Here is a 21,801-nt window from a genome sequence, read left to right on the forward strand (position 1 = left end):
GTTGTTCAGAAACTACCTCCTTCTAAAATGTAATATTAAATAGCAAAAAAGAAATCCTCTTTTCATATATATAAATGATACCTGTTTCTCAGGAGAAATCACAACAATGAAATTTAATGCTAATCTGTCTTCATAAGTTCCTGTCTCAGTCCCATGTATTTCATCGCAACCTTAAGTTTGATACTAACAAAATATTTGTTGGGTTTTTTCCTCTTTGCTTTTTCTGTTAAGCATAGAAAATTTTCAACTTCTTTTTAAATGTACTTAGTTCCTATCACTTCCCTGCTGGATATTTTGTGTTTCTAAAGTAACAAAATATGCATATTCCTAATAAGATCATAATTGTATTATTCAGTTTAGTGCTATGTCATGATTGCTTTGCCTCATCATGTTTTAAATCATGGCAGTGCTGTCATGGCAGTTGCTGAACAACAGTTCAGTAAGTCACAGAAAATATTGTAGCTCACCAAAAATTTAAAAATTAATTTTTATAGATTTTGCTGAAAGCTCATAATTTTTGAATCTGTGAATGTAAGCATTTATTTTTGAAAAAAAAATATTGGTAGTCTTCATGTTTCTTCAAATGCCAGAATACTCAAAATATCTTAACTTTGAAAGTTCTCATTATGATTCATGGGATAAATTTCTGATTTTTAAATCACATCTAGAGGTCACTAGAAATGTTTTATCAGATATGACATAAATAAGAGCAATGGAAAACACTTCCAATGGAAAAAACCTCAGTAAAAATGAATAATGTGAATAATTAACTCAAAATTAATAATATTCTTAGGGAAAAAATGTATCGAAATCATCATATCTCTCATTTTTGTTTCTATCTGGATTAATGGAAGATCTTATGTGATTAAATAAGTGCTAAGTTCTATATTTTGAATGGCATAGTTATAAATATTTGGATTTTCTGGGATAAATAATTGAATCATTTAGGCTGGAAAAGACCCTCAGTCACTCCTCCTAAGGCATGTGCTCTAGACTTGTGGTGTGTTGACCTTATCTGGTTGCCAGGTGCCCACCAAGCCACTCTGTCGCTCCCTTCTCAAGCAGATGGCTGACCAAACTAAGAAATAAAAGTAACACATAGGTTGAGATAACCAAAAGTGAATGTGGGAGGATGGATTGTGAGAGAATAGAGATAGTGCTGAAGGCAATCTCACCCCTGAGGAGTTGCAGCTGTGTTAATTACCAAAGAGTAGAAACAACCCTGCCCTTAATAGGGCACAGCTGTGTCCAATAAGGATGGTACAATAGGGATGGGTGGATGGGTGTCATAAAAGAGTGGGTAGCTGGTTGAGAGGAAGAGTTGGAATCAGTTGGGTGTGGTGCTGTGAGGAGCAGGTGTTAGGTATTTGTGATAGGGACAGGAAGAAGTCAGTCAACTATGAAGAAGGAAGAGAAAGAGTCAATACTGTGAGGAGCTGCCCACGAGAACTCACAGAGAGAAGGTATGAAAGTCATACAGCAAGATACCAAACTGGCAATGACAGTCCGTATCCATCCACCATCGATTGGTGCCAAGCACTGATGCCAACAATTGGTGGCCTGTACAGGTATGGATCCTGACAAGTGAAAGGTCGCACATGGGAGTGAAAATGAAAGATGCCAAAGATTTAATTCTCTACTTTCTAATTCTAAGTAATGTCCATTCTCTTCCTGGGAAGCAGGGCTTCAGCATGTTTTGATCTATTAATATATGTGCTGAGGTTATGCAAGATATTTATATATAACAACATTGTATTTATAAGTAGTGGTTGGCTTATCACCTCCAGCAGCATCTGTGGAATTTTATATATAGCTAACCTTTATGTGGCATACTTTTAATTTGAAGGTGTGTGGTCCTGTGGGAGAAGTTACCCTGTCAGGATTAGAGCCAAAACACGCAATAGTCTCTTTGCAGCTTCACTAGTTAAGTCAATTCTGAATTGTATTTGGGCTAAGTTCAATGTTCATAAAATGAATAATTGTAGGATCATAGCCTCAAATGATACTCTACACTAGTATTAGTCAGAATTAGGTATTCTGTGAGAAAAAATGGGCAAATGCCCCCACAGTCCTCTGTCAATTAATCTCTGGCTTGACCTGCAGACCCCCTGAAATTCCATTCCTAACCTTCCCTTTAGTAAAGATTGACAACTGTGCCAAATTGTGACAGATTGTGTTTTTGATACATATAGACATTTTTTCCCCCAAGGGAATGTATAATTATGAGTGTAAAGTAGAAATAAGACAAATTAATCAGAAACTAAAGCTTAAAAAAAGGCTAAGATTTCAACAGGTGCCTGTAAGAAATCAACACTTCAATAATATAAATTGTTTTAAATCCTGATATTCTCATCTCAGTACACCTGCAGAGATCAGAAGTTTAGGTATGTTACATAATGTTTATTTCAAATGCTGTCTTACAAATGCTATATCAATTATATGTTCTTATTATATATAATTGAAAGAGACAAACCCCTTGCAACAGAGTTAGAATAATAAAGTAAAAAGTAGACCTTTATTGGAAGATTCCAGTTGTTCTCATGGACACACCCAGCACTAGATATCTACAATTTCATGAACTTCATTAATTAGGATATATATAATAGGTATATCCAATAGAACATTCAGTTGCCCCTGTAGCCCATCTCTGGGTCAGCTCTGTGGAGTTGGTTCGAGGGGTTCTCTGCCCCATTTCTTATATTTTGTTGTAGGTCCCCTACTTGGAATAAGACTAAACAGTATATCAGGAATGTGTTTAGAAGGTCAGTGTACTGTTCTAAAATTTAGGGGAAAAGGGATAGGAAAAGTACTGGGGCTATGTTCATGCATTATCAATCTGCAAAGCTACAAATATATGAGAAATATATAAAAAGCTTAGGCATAATTCTCAGTACTTTAGCTGTTCACCTTTGTGCCTGAGTTTGTATGTTCTTCTGTAGTGTTTGCTTTTACACTTTTCACCAACTGTTTTCTGGTATCCATTAATAGAGGTTGTCTCCATCTTTTTTGTGTAATTTGCTTGCTCCTTTTATCTTTTTTTCTTTCAATATCTTTAAGCTTGTTTCTTATCCTCATAGTTAAATCTCTTTACATTTCTTCACTATAAATCCTGATGTGCCATTGGTCCATGTCTTTCTCTCCCCATATACAGATATTTTATTGTTTGTTTTTTTCTGCCATCTTCTAATCATCTCTTTCCAACATCTATCCTTTTCCTCTTAATTTCTCTTATTTATTGCTATTACTACAAAGGCCTTCCTAATGTGATGGTATTTTTCATTCTAGATCACACTTGTTTATTTTTTATGCATGTAAACTACACAGAAATATTTTGATATTCAAGGAGAAAAAGATAAGATTTATTAAAATATTTTCTGATCTATTTCAAATTAATCAAGCCAGGAAGCAATATTCTTTCTGTAAATACTATTCATCTGATGGGTGAGAAAGGGGATGAACTGCTATAATCTTATTAAGTAATTCATAATTTGGGGCAGTGATACTTGAACATTAATGTGATAATGAAATAAAATCTGATAGCTGAGTTATACCTGAGGATTGCTTATTAAAATTTCTATGCAGCTAATGACTAATCATTAGCAAAGCAGACATACTTGCACAGACTTTCATTGGAGTCTTCTGATTATAAAGGATAAAATGTGTGTATACCACCTCCACAAAGTGCACCACAGCATAGCTGAAGGTTCTGATCCCTTGAATTAGGTGTCTGAGGCATCCTCAGTTACCATAGCTCATCTGAGAGGAAGGCTGTATGGCTCTAGAAATTGGAAATCACTTCAGATTCCCATCATATGTACTTCACTTATTCTAACTTTTACATTTTCACCACCTCCAATGCGTGTTATTGAGACAGGGCACTGGAAAAATTGAATATGCTCTATATCTGGCATGTAATTTGTAAAGAATAGGTAGAATAAGTCTCTGCAAGAGGTTTGGAATAAATAAATAAATGAGGCAAGAAAATTTGGGGAAACGGGGAAAGAAATATTAATTTGCCCTTATGTGCAGTTTACTTTATGCATCACAGTATGTATTAAGCAAACAAACAGTATCTCAGACTGTCTTAGTATTTAGGAATTAAAGCTAGAATATCTATGTAGATGCCTTAATGCAAAACCAATTATAACTGTGAGGTGAGGTTTAGAATGATTCAAATTTAAACCATGTGGATGAAATCCACTCAGAAAAGGTGAGCAGAATGTACACTTGTGTAAATGCTGGAATGGCTTAGCAGATTTGAATAATAAGCCCGCTCCACTATGTAGACAGAAATTTTGAAATGGCTCTTTTAACTAGGACAAAAGTTGAGAATATGTGAAATCAGGAAATGCTACAAAATGCAGTGAGGGGGGAAAATGGAAGGGAATAAAAATTCTAATACTAATCATCGTGGTTCCTGGATAAACTCTGAGACCATTTCACTCTGATTTGACCCCTCACCACAGGCAATGATATTGCCTCTAGGGATGCCTACAGGTAAATGTAAGAAGCAGAAGAAATGGAAGGACAAGGAAGAACAACACTAAGCACAAACAGGGCATGGGTAGAGCAGAAAACCAACACAAACAAGTACTATGCCTATTGTTGGATGCAAAGCACATTTTGATCACCATATCTGCAAGAGCTTATAGTTTCATGGGAATTCAGTTGCCAAAAAGCAGCCTTTATCTCTTCTGTAATATTGTTCAAGATATTCTGTAATATTGTTTCTTGGATTTATGATACAAGGAAATAGCTTTTCCTAGGTATTATTTGCCTTTTATAACTTACAAATATAACAAAAATTCTCAGTGCAATACTTGCATTGAAAGTGCTGACGTGCATGTTGATTCATGAAGTTAATTGCTGCTTATCTAGGTTAGTAAATGCAAATCTAGAGACTACAAAATTAGTCTTCTCAAGCAGGGATCAAGCCAAACATATTCGAAGGAACTACTATTGAATTATTTCATCTCAGCTGAGCCAGAGCTGATTCCTCAAATGCAATAGCTATGTCTGTTTTTCATCTTTACTCAGTTGCTTTAAGAATTTCTGAATAAGATTCTCTGTATACTTGCAAAGGCCATTCCATGGAAGAATCTAAGTCTCCTAACTCCAAGTCTTTGTGTAGTCTTCAGCAATTTATCAGAAATATATAAAACACATTCAACTTTTTTTTGTGGTCTTCCCATGCAGGGAAATCACTATGTTTGCATGACAAGAAAAAAAATTACAAAAAATTCACTAAGTGTGTGATATAAAAACATGAGCTGAAAATTTCTCTGTCAAAAAAAGTTCTATTTTTCTCTCTTATGACATTTTATTACTTAATGATACTATATTTCTGAAGAAAAGGCAATTGGTAAAAATAATTTTGTTATAGGCAGCACAATGGGTTATATTAGTTTTTAAAACAAATTTGCTTTATTTTTTCTTTCTCTTCACCATTTTCCTAGATATACTTTGATGTTGATGTCTAAACAGAGCAGAAGCACAGAAAAAGAAAAAAATATATTTCCTGCCAAAAAATTCTGCATCTGCAATCAGAACGTTTAATTGAACTGAGAATGAAACAATTTCATGAAAACTAGACTCCTTTCTTTTGAGGGTTAAATGAAATCACCACAAGATGGCTCCCCAGCTTCTCCAAAGATTTTTTTTTTATCATGCTACTCTCCAGTGAAGGCATTGATTATCTTATAGAAGTCTGGAGTACTGCTGAACAGACTGTGGATTAGAGCCTTGTCTAATAAAATAATAGCTATTTTTACATTAAAGCCCTGGAGATCTCTTTGAAAGGTAATTCTGTTACTTTAATTTCTGTACCCCATAAAAGGCTGTTATCTAGTTTGTGCCTCTGTTCATTTTTTTTGTAACAGACAAAGATTGGCTCTGAATTCAAACTGATTTGGAGTTTAAGCCTCCTGATTTTAAAGGCTAAAGCAGCTTATGCTCTTAAGTTTTCTAAGTTTCTAAAAGTATTAGGAATTTTAATTCTACAGATAATTTTTAAAATTGCTATTATATATTGGCCATTCTTTTTAAGAAGTAGGACTAAAATAAAGGTGTGAGCTATAATAGTAAGTTTTTAGTAAAGGTTGTTCCCAAAACAAACTGCAATCACACCAGAATAAATGCTATTCTCAAGGGAAATACAGGGTTTGGGGTATTTTTGTAAGTTTTAAAATCAAAAGAAAGTAAAAGTACTCCATCTGATCCAGTTAGTCAGAACAGCATGCATATCTTTTAGAACATCACTTCTGGGATAAATAGGTATTCTTTTCATTTTAGTTGAATGATTTTATTGATACAGGGACAGAAAAGGGTAAAGAAACACCTTGGTGTTTTCTGCATTAGAGAAGTAGTTGATAGCAGCAGAAGTCTTTCTAACTTGTATATAACAGAAACATTTTTTTATTTGCACATAGCAAGAATCTATTTTCTTTGTAAGAACCACACAGTAATATTGGAGAGTCTGACACTGAAGCAGCATGATAGAGACAGAATTTAGCACTGTCTGAGTGCTACCGACTTTAAAAAAATTCACTTCTGCAAGGTCAGAAGTGCAAGTTATGTCCACTCTGTCTTTTAAACCTATTTGTGAATCCTTTCTTAAGGTCAAAGTCACTGATCAATCACACGGTCTCTAAATTTGCACTCAGTCATAGGGTGACATTTACTGGTAAAATTTAATCTTTATACTTGATGCAGAGAAAACACAAAATGGGAATGAGTTCCTTGTTCAGCTGTGGAAAGTTCACAAGCAGGAGCTTACATTTACTAAAACAAAGCTGCTCTTCTCAAGAAAAAGAAATATCAAAAATCTCTAAAACTGAACTCATCTTTCTTTGAAGGCTCAGAGAACAATTAGAAAACTGAGTGCCTCCAAGAAGTCTGATCTTGGATATAACTATTTTATGGACATATTCAACTCTGATTGAATCTAACCTTTTCTTTTTCTGCTTTTAGGCCTTTCTGGATTCTTTTACACAATGGTTAGTGTCCAAGAACAAAACCCACCTTACTAAGGCAAGAAGCAACCCCTGTCAGCTGACAAATCTTACCTGCACATTTTTTTTAACTAAATCTGACTATGCTACTAAATCTCATACAGGTTTTGTTTTTTTTTTTCCCCATTGATTATAAGCCCTTTCTATGCTAATTAATTGTATACATAAGTGTCCATAAAAATAGATGCATACACTAAACATCTGTAAGTCAGATAAATTCTACCTGCTTCCACCTGGGAGAATGATAGACAATGTTTCCAGTTATGATTCATGTGTAAGGATCAAAAAATGTCACCTTGTTTTGTGACTGCAGACATCAGTATGCCCAATATGCCCCAAGAGTATAAATAAACTGGAATGTGACAGTCCCAAGACCTGGCAAAAATGAAAGTTTAAGTATGGGGACATAAATGTAGCAATTGAGATGGAATTCTTCACTGTATTTTCAATATTCTGTTGCTCCATTTAGCATGTTCAGATGACATGCTGCCCTCAAACTTGTGAATGCAATTTTTAAACCTCCATTTCTTCTTCTTGTAGGTCAGAAAGGCCATAGGAAAAGTAGTCACATGCATTTAAAAAATTATTTGATCTTTCTGGATCTCAGCCCTAAATTGAAAATGTGGAAGTAAATTGCAATCAGGGAAGTCATTGACTTACCAAGATATTGAAACCAAGCCCATGCATTGTTTAAGCCTTAGTATGGTCTGACAGCAAGAAATATTTCTTCAGCTGTCTTGAGAGTGCCAGTATTTCCTTACAATGTGACAGAGTAAACTTCTGCCTCAAGAGCAAACAGTTTTAATGTATTCTGGGCTTCATTTATTTCTTCACTTACTTATATTTGAAAGGGAATATTTTTAATTTTACACAGTCATATTAGCTTCCCATAGCATTGATTTATGTCTCTGTTCATAATAGGTGTAATAGGACCAGTTATATAACAACAAATCAGCTAATTAAAGAATGCTTGTGAGAGATGATGACTGCCAGCTACCTTTCACTTGCATGTCATTATGGCAGCATGTCTTCCAGACATTGCAGTGAGACTAATCCCAAAAGGAAAATCTTAGCTCAAATGACTTGGTACTATTCCCTTTTTTGTAAACATTGTGCTTCTGGTGCAGATTTTGCACATCTACTCTCTTAGACAGAAAAATAAACACTTACAATCACTTTTAAAGCACATAATATCACAGGAAGCATTAATAATTCTCTTGAATTATTCATTAATCTTATTTATATAATGTATACTAGAACACCAATCTGTGGAGCAGGCCTAGTTTCTTAGAAAAGAGGTTTGGAGCTGCTGTTTTGTTATAAATAGTAACAGACATTTCTGGAATAAGAACATTTCTTTATATTCCTTGAGTAAAATACTATCCCTAGAGAAACCAAGGTAAGTTCTTTCAGTGAAATTATTAGCTACAACTTCACCTCTAATTTTTATTTATCTTAATACCTTTGTTTGTAATATTTCCTTTGCTGTGTTTCTGGCAATTTAAACAAATGACAGCTATAAATGTAATTTACTTAATTTAGACAAATATTAATTCTTTAAGATGTTAAAATGTTAGCCAATTACAAAAAAAAAAAAAAAAAACAAGGAGAAAAATTGCACCCTTGTCTAATCCATTCATAGGGATACACAGATGGGCTCTCAGTCACACATATCTACTTTTAATTTTGTCTGCAAATCAGTATGCCTTGAACAGCTTTATATATAACATAATTACATATATTTGTGTTTGCTCTATATCACTACAGAGGCAGTTGACAAATAGAGCAGACTTCTGTATAAAATCAAAGATTGAAAATTATAGGTTTTCCTAAGACTGAATGACAATGCGATAGGAAAAAAAAGGTTTTGAATATTTTAATGATGTACATTTCAAAGACACTCTTTATGCATTATTTAAAAAAAAAAAAAAACAGTGAACATGTTGATCTTGATGAGAAGATTTCCAGTGGGTAAGAGGCTCGACATGGGATGAAGATGTGTACTTGTGGCCCAGATGGCCCATTGGACCCTGGACTATGTCCAAAGCAGCATGGCCAGCAGGGCAAGTGAAAGGATTCTGCCCCTCTGCTCTGGTGAGACCTCACCAGCAGTGCTGCATCCACCTGTGGAGTGTTCAGCTCAGGAAGGACTTGAACCTGTTGGAGCAAGTCAAGAGGAGGGCCCACCAAGTTGATCAGAGAGATCAACCTCTCCTATCAGAAAAGGGTAAAAGGATTAGAATTTTTGAGCCTGGAGAAGAGAAGGCTTTGGGGTGACCTAATTGTGGCCTTCCAGCAACTGAAACTATAAGAAAGATATAAAGGAAATTTTCCAAGGGCAGGTAATGATAGGACAAAGGGAAATGACTTTAAACGGTTAGAGAGTAGATTTAGACTAGGTATTAAGGAAAAATGCTTTACTTTGAGGGTGGTGAAGCACTGGAACAAGTTGCCCAGGGAAGTTGTGGATGCCCCATCCCTGGAATGCAGGTTGGATGCAGCTCTGATCAACCTGATCCAATGGGTAGCATCCCTGCCCATAGCACGGGACTTGGAACTCTGTGATCTTCAACATGCCTTCTAACCTAAACTACTCCTTAAATCCATGATATAGCATTAAATAATACTTAAAAATGGACAGCAGTGCAACTTCTAAAGTCCTTGTAGATCATTCTGGTTCAGAACTGGAGTGAGTTGCTAAAGTTTATCCATGAGCAATTTCCAACTCATTTCAGTGAAGGTGAGATCAGAAATGAAGTAACACTTGAGTGTAATATTACAGTATGGCAAAACTACAGCCATGTTTTGTTTCAAGCATTTTTAACTCATTCCATGTGTTTTACTAGAAATAAATTTACAAAACTGAAAAGCTCTGCAAACAAATTTTATTATTAACCAGAAAAGCAAAATTTAGCCTATTTCTCTTACATGTATACTTATAGATTTTATTGAAACCATATTTTTATTTTCTCTAGTGAACACTGGAAATAAAAAATGTTGCTGCCTAATTTTTGGTGCACCATGCTAGATTTCAGTCACTAAGTCTTGTGCAACTAGTTGCTTTCCTAAAGAAATACAAAGTTTCTTTATTAGGTCAGGGTAGACACTTTCTATGCCTTTTGGTTTGGGTTTTTTGGTGTACTTTTTAAAATTTAATTCTAAACAGATATGTGCCCCAGATTAATATATTTTATATAGTACTAAATGAAAACTAATAACTCCATAATAAGTATTTCTAAATATTTATTAATGTTAATTAACTCTCCATAGTATCATGGTGAAAAAAATTTCCTCATTCTCTTCCAATAATTCATGAACAAAACCTTGTTAGCCACTATAGAATAGAATTTGAATTGGTTTTCTGTTTCTGCTCAGAATGGAATTCTTTTAGGTTTAGTTACTAAGTTGAACAGGAGTTCCTGGGACTCAGCTATTACTTTTTTCCTGTTTCCATAGAAACTCCTGTCAGCAAGATGAATATGGAAAATGGTACTTTGAAATAATCTCCATTTTGAACATAAAAGCAAAACACAGTGGTGTAAAGCAGCAATTATGTTAAAGCACCTTATCCCATTTTTCAGTCAGTAGAACAGCAGTTTCCATGAAAATGGGAATATGACTAGTAACAATCAGCAAGACAGCCAAACTTCAGAAATTTTGTAATTCAAATTCATAGGGGAAGATTTGGCTCCACAGGCTTTCTAAAAGATAAAATCCAAAAATTTCCTAAAGTTTCAGAACTCTTGCTATTTTGTGCTATGTCACAGTTTCTGTAGTGAGGAAATATGATGATTTTTTGAATATTCATGAATTTACTGCAACACTGTCTCCTCTTTTTGATGCATTCTGTGTGTGACTAGCACAGAAACTAAATGCATGTGAATCTGCCTTCTAAAGTGCACTCAAATGTATTTGTTCTCAAAAATTATTGGAAAAATAATAATAGAAAAAAAACTAATTATTTGGTCCTTGCACTTTTTTTTTATTGGAAACTATTTAGATCCATATAATTATTACAGTTTGTTCATTCTCTCTGAAAGGATAATGTGAATAAATGACAGTTGATGGCCAAGAAGGTCATTCTTGTGGTGTGTTACACTACTGAAACCGTCCTAAGTAGAAATTATATCTTTGTACTACAGGAGTAGATCTACATCTAAAAGAAGAGATGTTCTTTCATACTGTCTGCTTATCATTTTCTGCTTACACTTTTTGAGCAATGTGGTATGTAGACCTTACCTACATGGATTTTACCCATCATACCATAATATCTAGCATTCATTAATATCCTCATGAGAAAATATATTGATTATTTTAACATAGTCTACATACCTGGTTGTGAATTTAATGAACTCTAGCCAATAGAATGTTGAAATCATATGTTTTAATTTATCCATAACAGGCTTGGTAGGGTTACGTTTTGTATCTTTGCACTTAACATTCTCCAGGAGCAGTGCTTTTGAAAACAGCCTTTACAATGGTTTATGTTCTAAATTAATATATTACTCTGAACTTTGTGACAGAAATAAAATCAAAATAAGATCAGGTCATTGTCTTATTTACAATTATATCAGTTTCAGGCTATCTTTTATAAGAAAAATGGGAAGCTCAGTGGACTCCAAATTTACTTTTACGTAGCTGAAAGCAATAGATTTCTATATTTTTTGTCATATTTCTTTCTTTTTTATGTCATATTTTTATCTCATGTCTTTGAAATATTATGTGAACATGTTATGCTCTGAAAAAGCTATAGACTAATAGTTAAGTTTGTTATCTTTTGATTATGAGCTTAGAGGGATTCTAATCTGTCTTTTGGCAAAAGGGAGACCATAAATGACACTTGTTTTCAACTAAATTCTGAGGTATTTAATGCCCATTAAAGGACATGGATCAAAATATAATGGACTTCCAATCCTTTTTCTCCCACAGGAGTCTAGAAGTGGTCAAAACCCCACAGCATTTTAAGAAATACATTAGAACAGACTTTTCTTTGATGGTTCAAAATTTCACTGTTATTTTATCATCAAGATCACCTTTTAAGTACAGTAAGAGTAGTTTCCTGACAGGAAAAAAAATCACTCTTGGACTGTAAGTAATTTGGTGGATTTAAAAAAAGCAGCAATTCCTAGCAAGCACAAAGTGGATTCATTGTCCTAATATCTAATACAGTGACATGGTGAAGCAGATGAAAGCTAAGCTAAGTATAAGAAAATGAACCGTAGGGGTTTTTATTTAAAATTTCTTTATATCCCAAATAATATCTTGCATATTCTTAAATAAATTAATCATACCACATTTATGACTGAAAAGTTTTATTTTCATTATTTTAAATAAGAGGAGCCTGTATATAAGAAATATTCAGTTCTAGTTTACTTACAGAAGAGCCAGTGAAGCAGGTGGTATGACTAGGTAGTGTGAATGACTATTCATCAGTAACAGCAAAACATGACTGAATAAGTACAAATAAAACAAATAGTCTATCAGATACAGATACACAGAAAAACCTCCAAATTCTTTCACTAACCTGTTGGATTTACACAGACCTATCTAAATAAAGAAAGACATGATAGTTCATGCTGTTCAGATTATAAACCCAGAAATATTGCATTGCTTATTAGGGAAGCTCTTAAACTATCAGCACCCTTGCTGAGAAAAAGATTTATGGCTAACCTTTGCTAGGTCACTGAAAGTAAGACTGGAAAATGTTTTTTAGAGAAAAAGCAGTCAGGTGGCTCAACATGAAATTAGATATGTTGCCAGACTCAGCAGGTAGCAGATAACATGATTGAAATTCAGGATACCTATAAATAGAGAATAGTGCCTTGCATGCAGTCTGGGTCATGGGGAAGATGCTTTATCCTGTAATATTTCAGTGTCCTGCATTTTTTTAAGGGTCATGAGTATTATTTTTCATCCCTTAAAGCGTGGAGGCTGTTTCAGTGTCCAGCATTGCTAGTCACAGTTTTTCAAGTGTGCTTTGTTGGAATAATTTGTCTTGTTCCCTGTATCAGCAATGAATAGTGTTAGTACACTTAACTGTATTTCTGTTAAAACTAAGATCTGTTGATACTTTGCAGCCTGATGTAGCGGCAGGTGTCCCTGCCCGTGGCAGGGAAGCTGGAACTAGATGCTCTTTAAGGTACCTTTCAACCCAAATTATTCTCTAATTACATGATTTTTGCAGAATAAATCTATAAATCAACACTAAAATATCCCCAAAGTAAAGGATTAAAGTCAGGGTTGTGGAAACTTCCTAATTGTCCTTGTATGCAAGAGATTTGAATTAAAGCTTTGAGAATGCTGTAATCATTAAAATGGCCAGAGAAGGAGAGAGGAAAGAGGTACCAAATGAAAACTGTTGCTGCATTTTATACTTTTTCATTATATGACCATTACTGCATGCAAATGGTAGTGATCTAAACAGAGATTTAAGTGGAGCTCTGAAACACAATTTTTACATTGTTAAATGGCAACCACAGGATGTTTGTCCCAAATTATCAGGCCTGTTAGCACTGATTGTGGCTATGTGGAATGAAAATATTTAGACTGAGATCAATATGGAAAGTAAGATGTTATTTCTGTGTCTATAACTTATTCAGAATTGTTGTTTGTAGCAAGTGTGGAAATCACTACCACATGGACTACATCCTGTAAGTTAAACATGCTCATAATTACTCTCTGACACTGGCATCGGTGCAGATTGTCACACATGCACTGTGTTAAACTCTTTTACTCTGTGGAAATGTTAGTACCCCATATTAAATTCCTTGTTAGAAATGATCTTTTACTTTACAAGCCACCTGTACTAAGGAAATGCTAGCCAAGATTCAAACTAAGACAGAAATATTCAGAGAGTTAACAATTTATCAGGACTGTAGAGAACAGACTTTGTGAAAGCAGCACCTGGAAAATGAGATCATCTGATCAAACACAGGCATCTGTGGTGCAGATCTCTCCATCTGAACTAGATGTTTAGACTTTTATAATCAGTGGGGAGAAACAGGCTCATCTAGGGGAATGATTCACTTCATCATAAAGCAGACACTTAACACTTTCAGATTAGTTGTTCCATGCAAGAGCCTATTTTTCTCTCTTCACGATACAAAAATCCAGGAAGACAAATATACATGTCTCTTTTGTAAATATTTAAAGATGAAACAAATGAATTCTAGACTAAATGCATGAAATGTGCCGAGTCCCTGTCTTTATGTCTCCACAGACCTACCCGTGATTTAAATTCCGATGTTGTAAAGCTCAGACTAATAGAGGACAAGAATTGATTTCCATGCATCTGAGGAAGAAGTTATTTCATAGATGCCTCTTGGTTTAATATCCACGATAAGTCTATGAGCTCTTGAATCTGGAAAACCAGAATTTAACTATATGTCTATTTTAAAGAATCTGTTTATTGCCATTTTAGAGGCTTATTTTCAGCTGTTGGCTTTTATTTTTTCATAAATAATTAAGGAATGGAAAATAGATGCAGTGAGACTAATTTTCTATTCATGGAGAAAGAAAAAAGGAATCAAACACTTTACAGTCCCTGTAATTTTAGAATCAAAGTACAGAGGCAAGAAGATAGTTTTCATGCAAGAGAAAGTGTCTTTTGAAACTGTCTAAGGTTATGCTTGTTACAAGCATAAAACAGCTCAAAATATACATATTAAAGCCAAAGTCACCCATAAATCAAGATTTCTTTAAGTGAATAGTGGTTTCAGGAATGAACTATAAATGAGTCCTACAGACACCAGAGTCCATCATACTCTAAATCACTCAAAATTAATAAATAATATCTTTCTGTTATCGAAAAGAAAAAAAAAAAAGAGCCACAACAGCACTTTGATAATAATTTTGTGCTTAAACTACTAAATGAATCAGTTGATTCCTCATTCTTCCAAGTTTCCAACACAATGATTGAGTGGTGATTTTCAAGCAGAGTTTTTGTCACTCTATCCAATATGAATAAAATTTATTAATTTTTTTTTTATTTGTCAACAGAAATGATAATCTGAGGTTTTGGTATGAATGCATAGATAAACTTGCACAAGAATACACCTTGTAAATTATAAAAATAAAAATATCTGACAAAATTAAAATATTCCAAATTCTGTACTTCAACTTCCAACAGGACTTCCTTATCTCTACTCTCAAAATGAAAGATCAGATAAAGATGAGGAAGGTTTTGGACTGATCTCTCCAAACACATAGTCACCTATTTAAATATAAGGAGCTATGGAAATCTTGTTGTCTTCAAATTGAGATAATGTAAATTCTTTTGCCTGATCAGGATACTTTCCTAAGTCACAGTGATATTGTAGGTTAAAGAGTTCATTTTAATTTACTCACTAAGAAGGCAGTGGTTTTGGTTCAATATGTTCTAAAGCACATTTTTTTCAGATCTTTGATTCAACCCATATCTTCAACTTCTAATCTCCTGTTTCATGATATATGTGTGTAAGATATACATGTATAAATATTTGAAATACTGATACATAAATGCATAAAACAGGAAACATTCATATTTCTTTCCTATTTTCACGTTATATATTAAAACCTATTTCGTCTTCCTTCAGAGATTTTTTTTTTTATAAAAACTGTTAGTTGTAAACATGACAAAAGGAATATTATCTTAGAGAATATTAATGATGACTCATCTACTGAAAAGTCCTGTAAAGAGATCTGAGACATTACACATGTTAGTTCACTGAAGTTTAGCAGGATGAGCTGCACTTCTCATAAATGCACGACATATAATCAACTGATGTACAAATTGTACAGGGACTTTTGGTTTTCCTTAATTTTTCACTGACTTTGGATAGACTTCTGTGCTTAGCAATTGCTTGGATAAATATTTCAGAATAGAATTTCAGGACCCAGGTTTGTTTGCATATTACCAAATTTGTTTTCACAAAGGTGGGACTGCCTATGTTATTATGGAAGTCAACTTCATTCATTCTTCTCTGAGTTATCTAAAAACTTTCTAGTCTGAATGATGAAATTGTATGCCACAGAATTACTACTTCTTTCCTTTCACACTTCTGTGTGAAATGTAGAGTTTATTACAGCAACTTGAGTGCTTCACATATACCAAGCTCACATGTTGATTGAAAAAGATAATGAAACAAGATATTTTCTCTCTTAAAAGAAGTTAGTCTGCATTTGATGGCCTTAGCTAAATTTCATGACCAAGCAATTATCTCATTTACTGTGAATAAAAATACATGAAGGTTTTTAGTCAGCCATGCAGTAAAGGAAGGAGAAATCTGCAATTATCATTGATATATAAATAAATTATCATTTACTTATTCTATTTGTGTAAAAGGATTTATATTTGTGGGAAACATAATAATTGCACTAGGATTCTTATTGTAAAATATTTCACTTTACCAACATAGAAGTGGTAGTAAGTTTATAAGTATGCATTAATATTTTATATCAATGTCAATAAACCTCCTCACACATGACCTACTATTCAAAAAATTGACATTCAGCCAATCAGAAATTCTGTGAGTAGACACTGAGCAGAGCTGGATGGCTTTCCAGACAATTTAAACAAGTAGCTAATCTCTTACTTTTGCAAAATTTTGCATTATAAGCATAATGCCAAAAATAATGATGTGCCGTCTCAGACCTTAATTCCACTAGCAAAGCAAGACTTTTGCATATTGCAGTAGGCATACAAGATTCAGGTGAGGATGGAGGAGATATGCAAACATTGGGGAATTTCTAGGTTACACCAGATGTACTTTAGTTTTTTTCCTAAAGTCACAGAGAATTACCACATACTTGTCTTCTAAGCCTCCCTGAACTTTCCTTTAGAAGATCATTACAAATTTAGCATTTTGACTACTTATTTTTTTCTTCCCAGGGGTGTGGTATTCATTCCCTCTGTGTAAAACACTATCTTATTTAGTAAAAGAAAAATGACATGTTGAAAAAGGGCTATATGACAAATATGAAATCATGCTTTAATAATATAATATTAGCAGAGGCATCTATCTCGGTACTTAATTTACTCCCATCATTCCAGTATCTGAAGTTAGGACTTTTGTGTATGTTTCTATCATAATCTACTCTAAACAAGTATCACTTATTTTTATTAATGCTAGTACTTTTCCAAAAGGAGCTGTGTTTTTGGAATTGAATCACCACTTAAAAAAATTTCATAGTATTTCCTAATACCATGCTTCTAATAATATTCTAACTTTAAACAGTTTAATTGCAGTTTAAAGGTCTTTTACAGGTAAATCCAGATGCAGATGTTTGCTTGCTTTTTTACTTTTTTGATTGTGGATTGGCCAGAAGGTTTTCAAATACAATATTCTTCAAAAAGCCTCTTCTATTATATTTTAAGTGAAGACTGCTTATATTCAGTTGTTATCATAAACCACTGGAGCTGTAAGTACAGGGAAAGATATGACAACAAAACACAGATCAGATTATTTAATTATGCTTTGTGTTTATAAAATATAAATGAAAGTGTGCAGTGAAGCTACACCAATTTAAGCTGGTAGTAGAGGAAGTGACTTAGCAAATAACCATGTTAAATGAAAATTCAGTTACATAACTAGAGCACTACAGAGCTAGACACCTAGGCGTTAATGTAGCTGATTTATAAATTTAAAAGAAGCTTTCAGGCATTAGTTCTATATTTGTTGACTTTGGGAAAAGCCCTTCCTTTTTCCTAAAATAAAGCATTATGTATTGCTACTATTCTAGTGTAGCCTATATCACAATAATGAATTTCTGGTGTCATTTTTGGTATCCCTGTCAGTCTTCTTTTCATTCCCTGGTTTTATTGGGTAACATTCTGTTTTTAATGATTGGATTTTTATATGTTCCAGTCCTCTGAGAACAAAAATGACAAGATAATTACTGAGAGAAGATGCTCAGGCTATATCTAAGCTGTTGAGCAAAAAGAGGACAGAAAGTGAAATAACCCAGTCTGCAGCTGAGCCATATGTTTGTTACAGCAATTTTTGTTAGAACCTGACTGTGTTGGAAACTGAATCATTTGCCAGACAGTTACATTCTTAAGAACAGTCTCCAAGATGGTCAAAAAGACAGCCATCAAAAAAAACTAGAAACCAAAAACCAAACCCAAAAAAAAAAAAGACAAAAACAAAACAAAAAAAGTCCCACCAAAATTATATTGATAGGAAATTTTCTCAATAATTTCTTCCGAAGATTAAATATTTCAGCATTATTTCTGGCAGATTAGAAAAGAAGTACTTCAATATCCAAAATGGGCACGGATATTTTGTGATATAAAGGGGATTTTGCTTTCTGTATAAATAAGTATTAATTTTCAGACACATTGAATGTCAAAATTCTGTAGCTGTCTGAAATATAGATAAGTCCTGAAGAGCCACATGACAGCTATATAAGTAATTTCTGTCTAGTACTGTTTATAAGCATTTTAGTCAGAAATATACAATAAGTATAATTGTCTTTCATCTTAACTGATGTACTTACTAGATATAATTTTTGACATTTTTCTTATTTGTAATATTTTTATACTTTTTGAGGAAAATGACCCAGTTTTGTAACAATATGCTTGCAAAGCCTGAACAGTGTGAAGAATAATATTCCATGTGCAAATGTGGATGTTTTGATTTCACTGTTTTTTAAGAGGGATATGTCTTTGGTTTATGGTTCCTGCAGCTTAGGTTCATTTACCATGGTCTTTCTTGAGAGTCTAGACTAGATTATTGAAAAGCTATAGCAGGGGAAGAAGTGTTGAAGTTATTTTTTTGCCCCCTTCCTCCTTTCTCTACTTGTTTATGTTAATTCAATAATATTTGTGGGTTTAATTCTGGAAGTATTGAACTTTATTTTTTTTTGTGGTCAAATATTGCTTGATTTGCTCTGCCTAATCAACTTTTGGGCTTGGTGAGGGGGTGGATTTCTTTTTAGCTATTAAAATGCTTTATAAAATGTGGAGATCAAAGATTGTAAGGAAACTGAAAACTAGTCTGTTTCATCACATTACTGCTTCCCCATCTGAAAGCCTGGCTTATTAGGAAACAGCTCTTTCTTATTTTTTCTTCCAAGTGGAAGTTTGTGCTGGTTTGCCCATCAGACAGAAATTAAACTCCGATTAAATCCAAATATTCTACTCCCCTTCCTCCCACCCTTTCTGGTAAGGGAGTGACAGCAGCAGAGGGTATGGGCTGAGAAAATAATTTTCTGAAAACACAAATCAATGGAATAAGATAGGCACAATAACAACAATACTAATAACAAAAAGAGGGTATTTCATTCACAAAAAGGTGTTTGCCACCAATGGAGAAGAAAAAGAAGATGGCAGATGCTCCCGATAGGTTGTGTCCATGTGACTCTCCCTAGCAAAGGCAATGTGGCAACTGTTCCCACACACCACACCAAATAGCCACTGGGAGCATAACAAGATGGTGGGGGAACTCTTCAATTAATGATTCCCAGATCTCCACCCCAAGCCCAAAAAAATGACAAAGCACCTCCCTGAAAGCTGGGTCATCTGAGTTGGGTCGTGCTGCTGGTCGATTGGGGCTCATTTCTGTGCAGTTGCCTATGCTTCCTTTTCCACTGCCTCTTGTGTTGGAGATAGGTCCCACAAGTCACTGTCGCTTTTCCAGCCATTCCCCTGTGATCCTTCCAGCTTGGTTTGGCTGTACCAGGCTCAGCTTCACTGTCACCTGGGCTCTTGTCACCTCACCTGGGCTAGGGGTGGCCCATGCTGGTCCTTTCCCCACAGCAGCCTCCATGCTGGTGCTCTTAGTTCAGCACCACTGTAGATTCACATTTTTGCCACTGTCCTTTCAGCACTATGTCCTGTAGCTGCATTCCAGAGAAGAGGGGGGGAGGTGCTGTTTGGGTACAGATCCACAGGGGCTGATGCCAAGCCCCTCCTGCTGCAGAGAAAGGAGGCAGAACGCTGCAGCTCTGCTTGAGCACCCAACTTTTCCTCCCAGAACCACATCCCTCAGCGATGATGTGCACGGTATAGAATAATAACCGGGCCACATTCACAGCGCTAAACTCCTTCCCCCTCTCTTCCATCAGTACAAATATATACATCAGTGTCAAAATTACCTTCCCCTCCCACGGAGAATTCTTATGTTTTATGTGGATGTTGCATTAGAATGAGGCATAAAGTGATATATGGTTCACTAGGTTCAACTGGTAAGTATAGATGTCTCAGTCACAAGTCTCAGATAATGAGATGATGTAATTGAGTGACAATGTTAATACATTGTGTCAACCCTCTGAAATTACTCTGTGGGAGTTAAAAGTTTCCAGGAGTTCAAACCATAGATTTCTGTGATGATTGTTCCTGCAGCTGTTAGATTCCAAGTAAAAGCATTTTTTTCTCTTTATAAAGAGCATATAACCCTTATCAAAACTTGGGGTTTTTTTTAGATAATGCGACTGGTTACTACCTGAAGTGGCCTCTAGATGGATTTTACTGTTGCAGCTATTCTTATCTCTTACAGAATGAAGGAAAATCAAATATAACATAGGACATAGCTGTGTGGGTGTTTCTTCTAAAGACAATAGAAGGAAAGGTAATTAGCAGTGGCTGAAGGCAAAATGTCTGTAGGAACACTTTTCATCTTGACTGGAGAACTTTTTAAGATCGTGCCCTGATTGCACAGCAGCATGTGAGCAGGTGCACACTGACTGCCTCCTTCTACTTCATGGATGACATTCCACGAAGGGAAGAAGATACTGAAATGAAACTTCTGAAATGGTGTAAAAATTAATTATTCCTAAACAGTAATATTCTAAAGAGCAAGTTTATAATTCATAAAATCTTGCTAAATGAAGCCAAAATGTATTTATGGACATGTCTGTGTTTTGTGGAGTATTTTCAATGACTGTTATAAATTAAAATAGATTCATATTATTTGGAACAAAAATATAACAAAGAAGAAAAAGACAATATAAGGGAAAATAATTTCTCTTAGAGGAGGAAATACAAGCGTTATAGAGGATTAGACAAATTAGTAAATGAGAGAACAAATAACTTGTCATCAATTCTTTCATGAGACTCCAGTCTCATAAAAATTGGGTTTTTTTTGTGGCTTTCAGTTTCAATAGATTTTCCAATTCAAATATATTTTGAAATAAACTAATCTTCTTGATGATTCCAAAATGAAAAGTGATTCTTTCTCTTTTCCAAGAAATAGTGATGATGCAATTCAGCTCCATGTTTTAGGCACTTAGTGTGGGATTTTATTTTTATTTTCCTGAATTTAAAAATCTACCTTTGAACTGCTAATACTTCTTCATAATGTCTATAACAAGCTCTAGAGAACACCTCTGCCTGTCTGAAACAATTCTGGAAGCCAGGTGAAATCTACTAAGAAATCTCAAATGCCACAGAGCACCATCTGTACTCAACTTAATTGAGGCCCTGAATTCAATGTACATACATAAAAATAGCTAAAACCATCTAAATTATTATGTGGATAGTGGAGATGTAGGAATTAATTTGTCTGAACATAATTGGTAATGGAATTTGACATGTCAGATGCTATTGAAGACATCTGTGCAGGGCTGTTACTTATGGCACAGAAGCACTAATTATATCCCTCTGTAACAGTAACTGAAACCACTCAAGAAGGTCTAGTACATCTCGGTGCCACTAGACATACTTGTGTCAGCAAATGAGCCGTGCCACGAGTCAGTAAAACCAGTGGAAACTGGAGAGATAGACAACAAACCAGATGGAAGTGTCTGCATCAGGATAAACTGATCCCTGTCTCCAGGATATAGACTGGAGTTAGCACCTGAGGGAGGCAAGGAG

At 34.6% G+C, this 21,801-nt stretch overlaps 1 long non-coding RNA gene across 1 annotated transcript; it reads left to right on the forward strand.

Annotated features, from left to right (window-relative positions):
- Positions 1-1,255: 1,255 nt before the first annotated feature.
- On the forward strand, positions 1,256-8,616 carry LOC146768679 (uncharacterized). The gene is made up of 3 exons (XR_014954284.1): positions 1,256-1,568; positions 5,457-5,799; positions 6,970-8,616. It is a non-coding gene; the product is annotated as an uncharacterized LOC146768679 (long non-coding RNA).
- The last annotated feature ends 13,185 nt before the right edge of the window (positions 8,617-21,801 follow it).

The sequence above is a fragment of the Lonchura striata genome, chromosome 1 (assembly GCF_050655825.1).
Source record: "Lonchura striata isolate lonStrDom1 chromosome 1, ASM5065582v1, whole genome shotgun sequence".
NCBI lineage: Eukaryota > Metazoa > Chordata > Aves > Passeriformes > Estrildidae > Lonchura > Lonchura striata.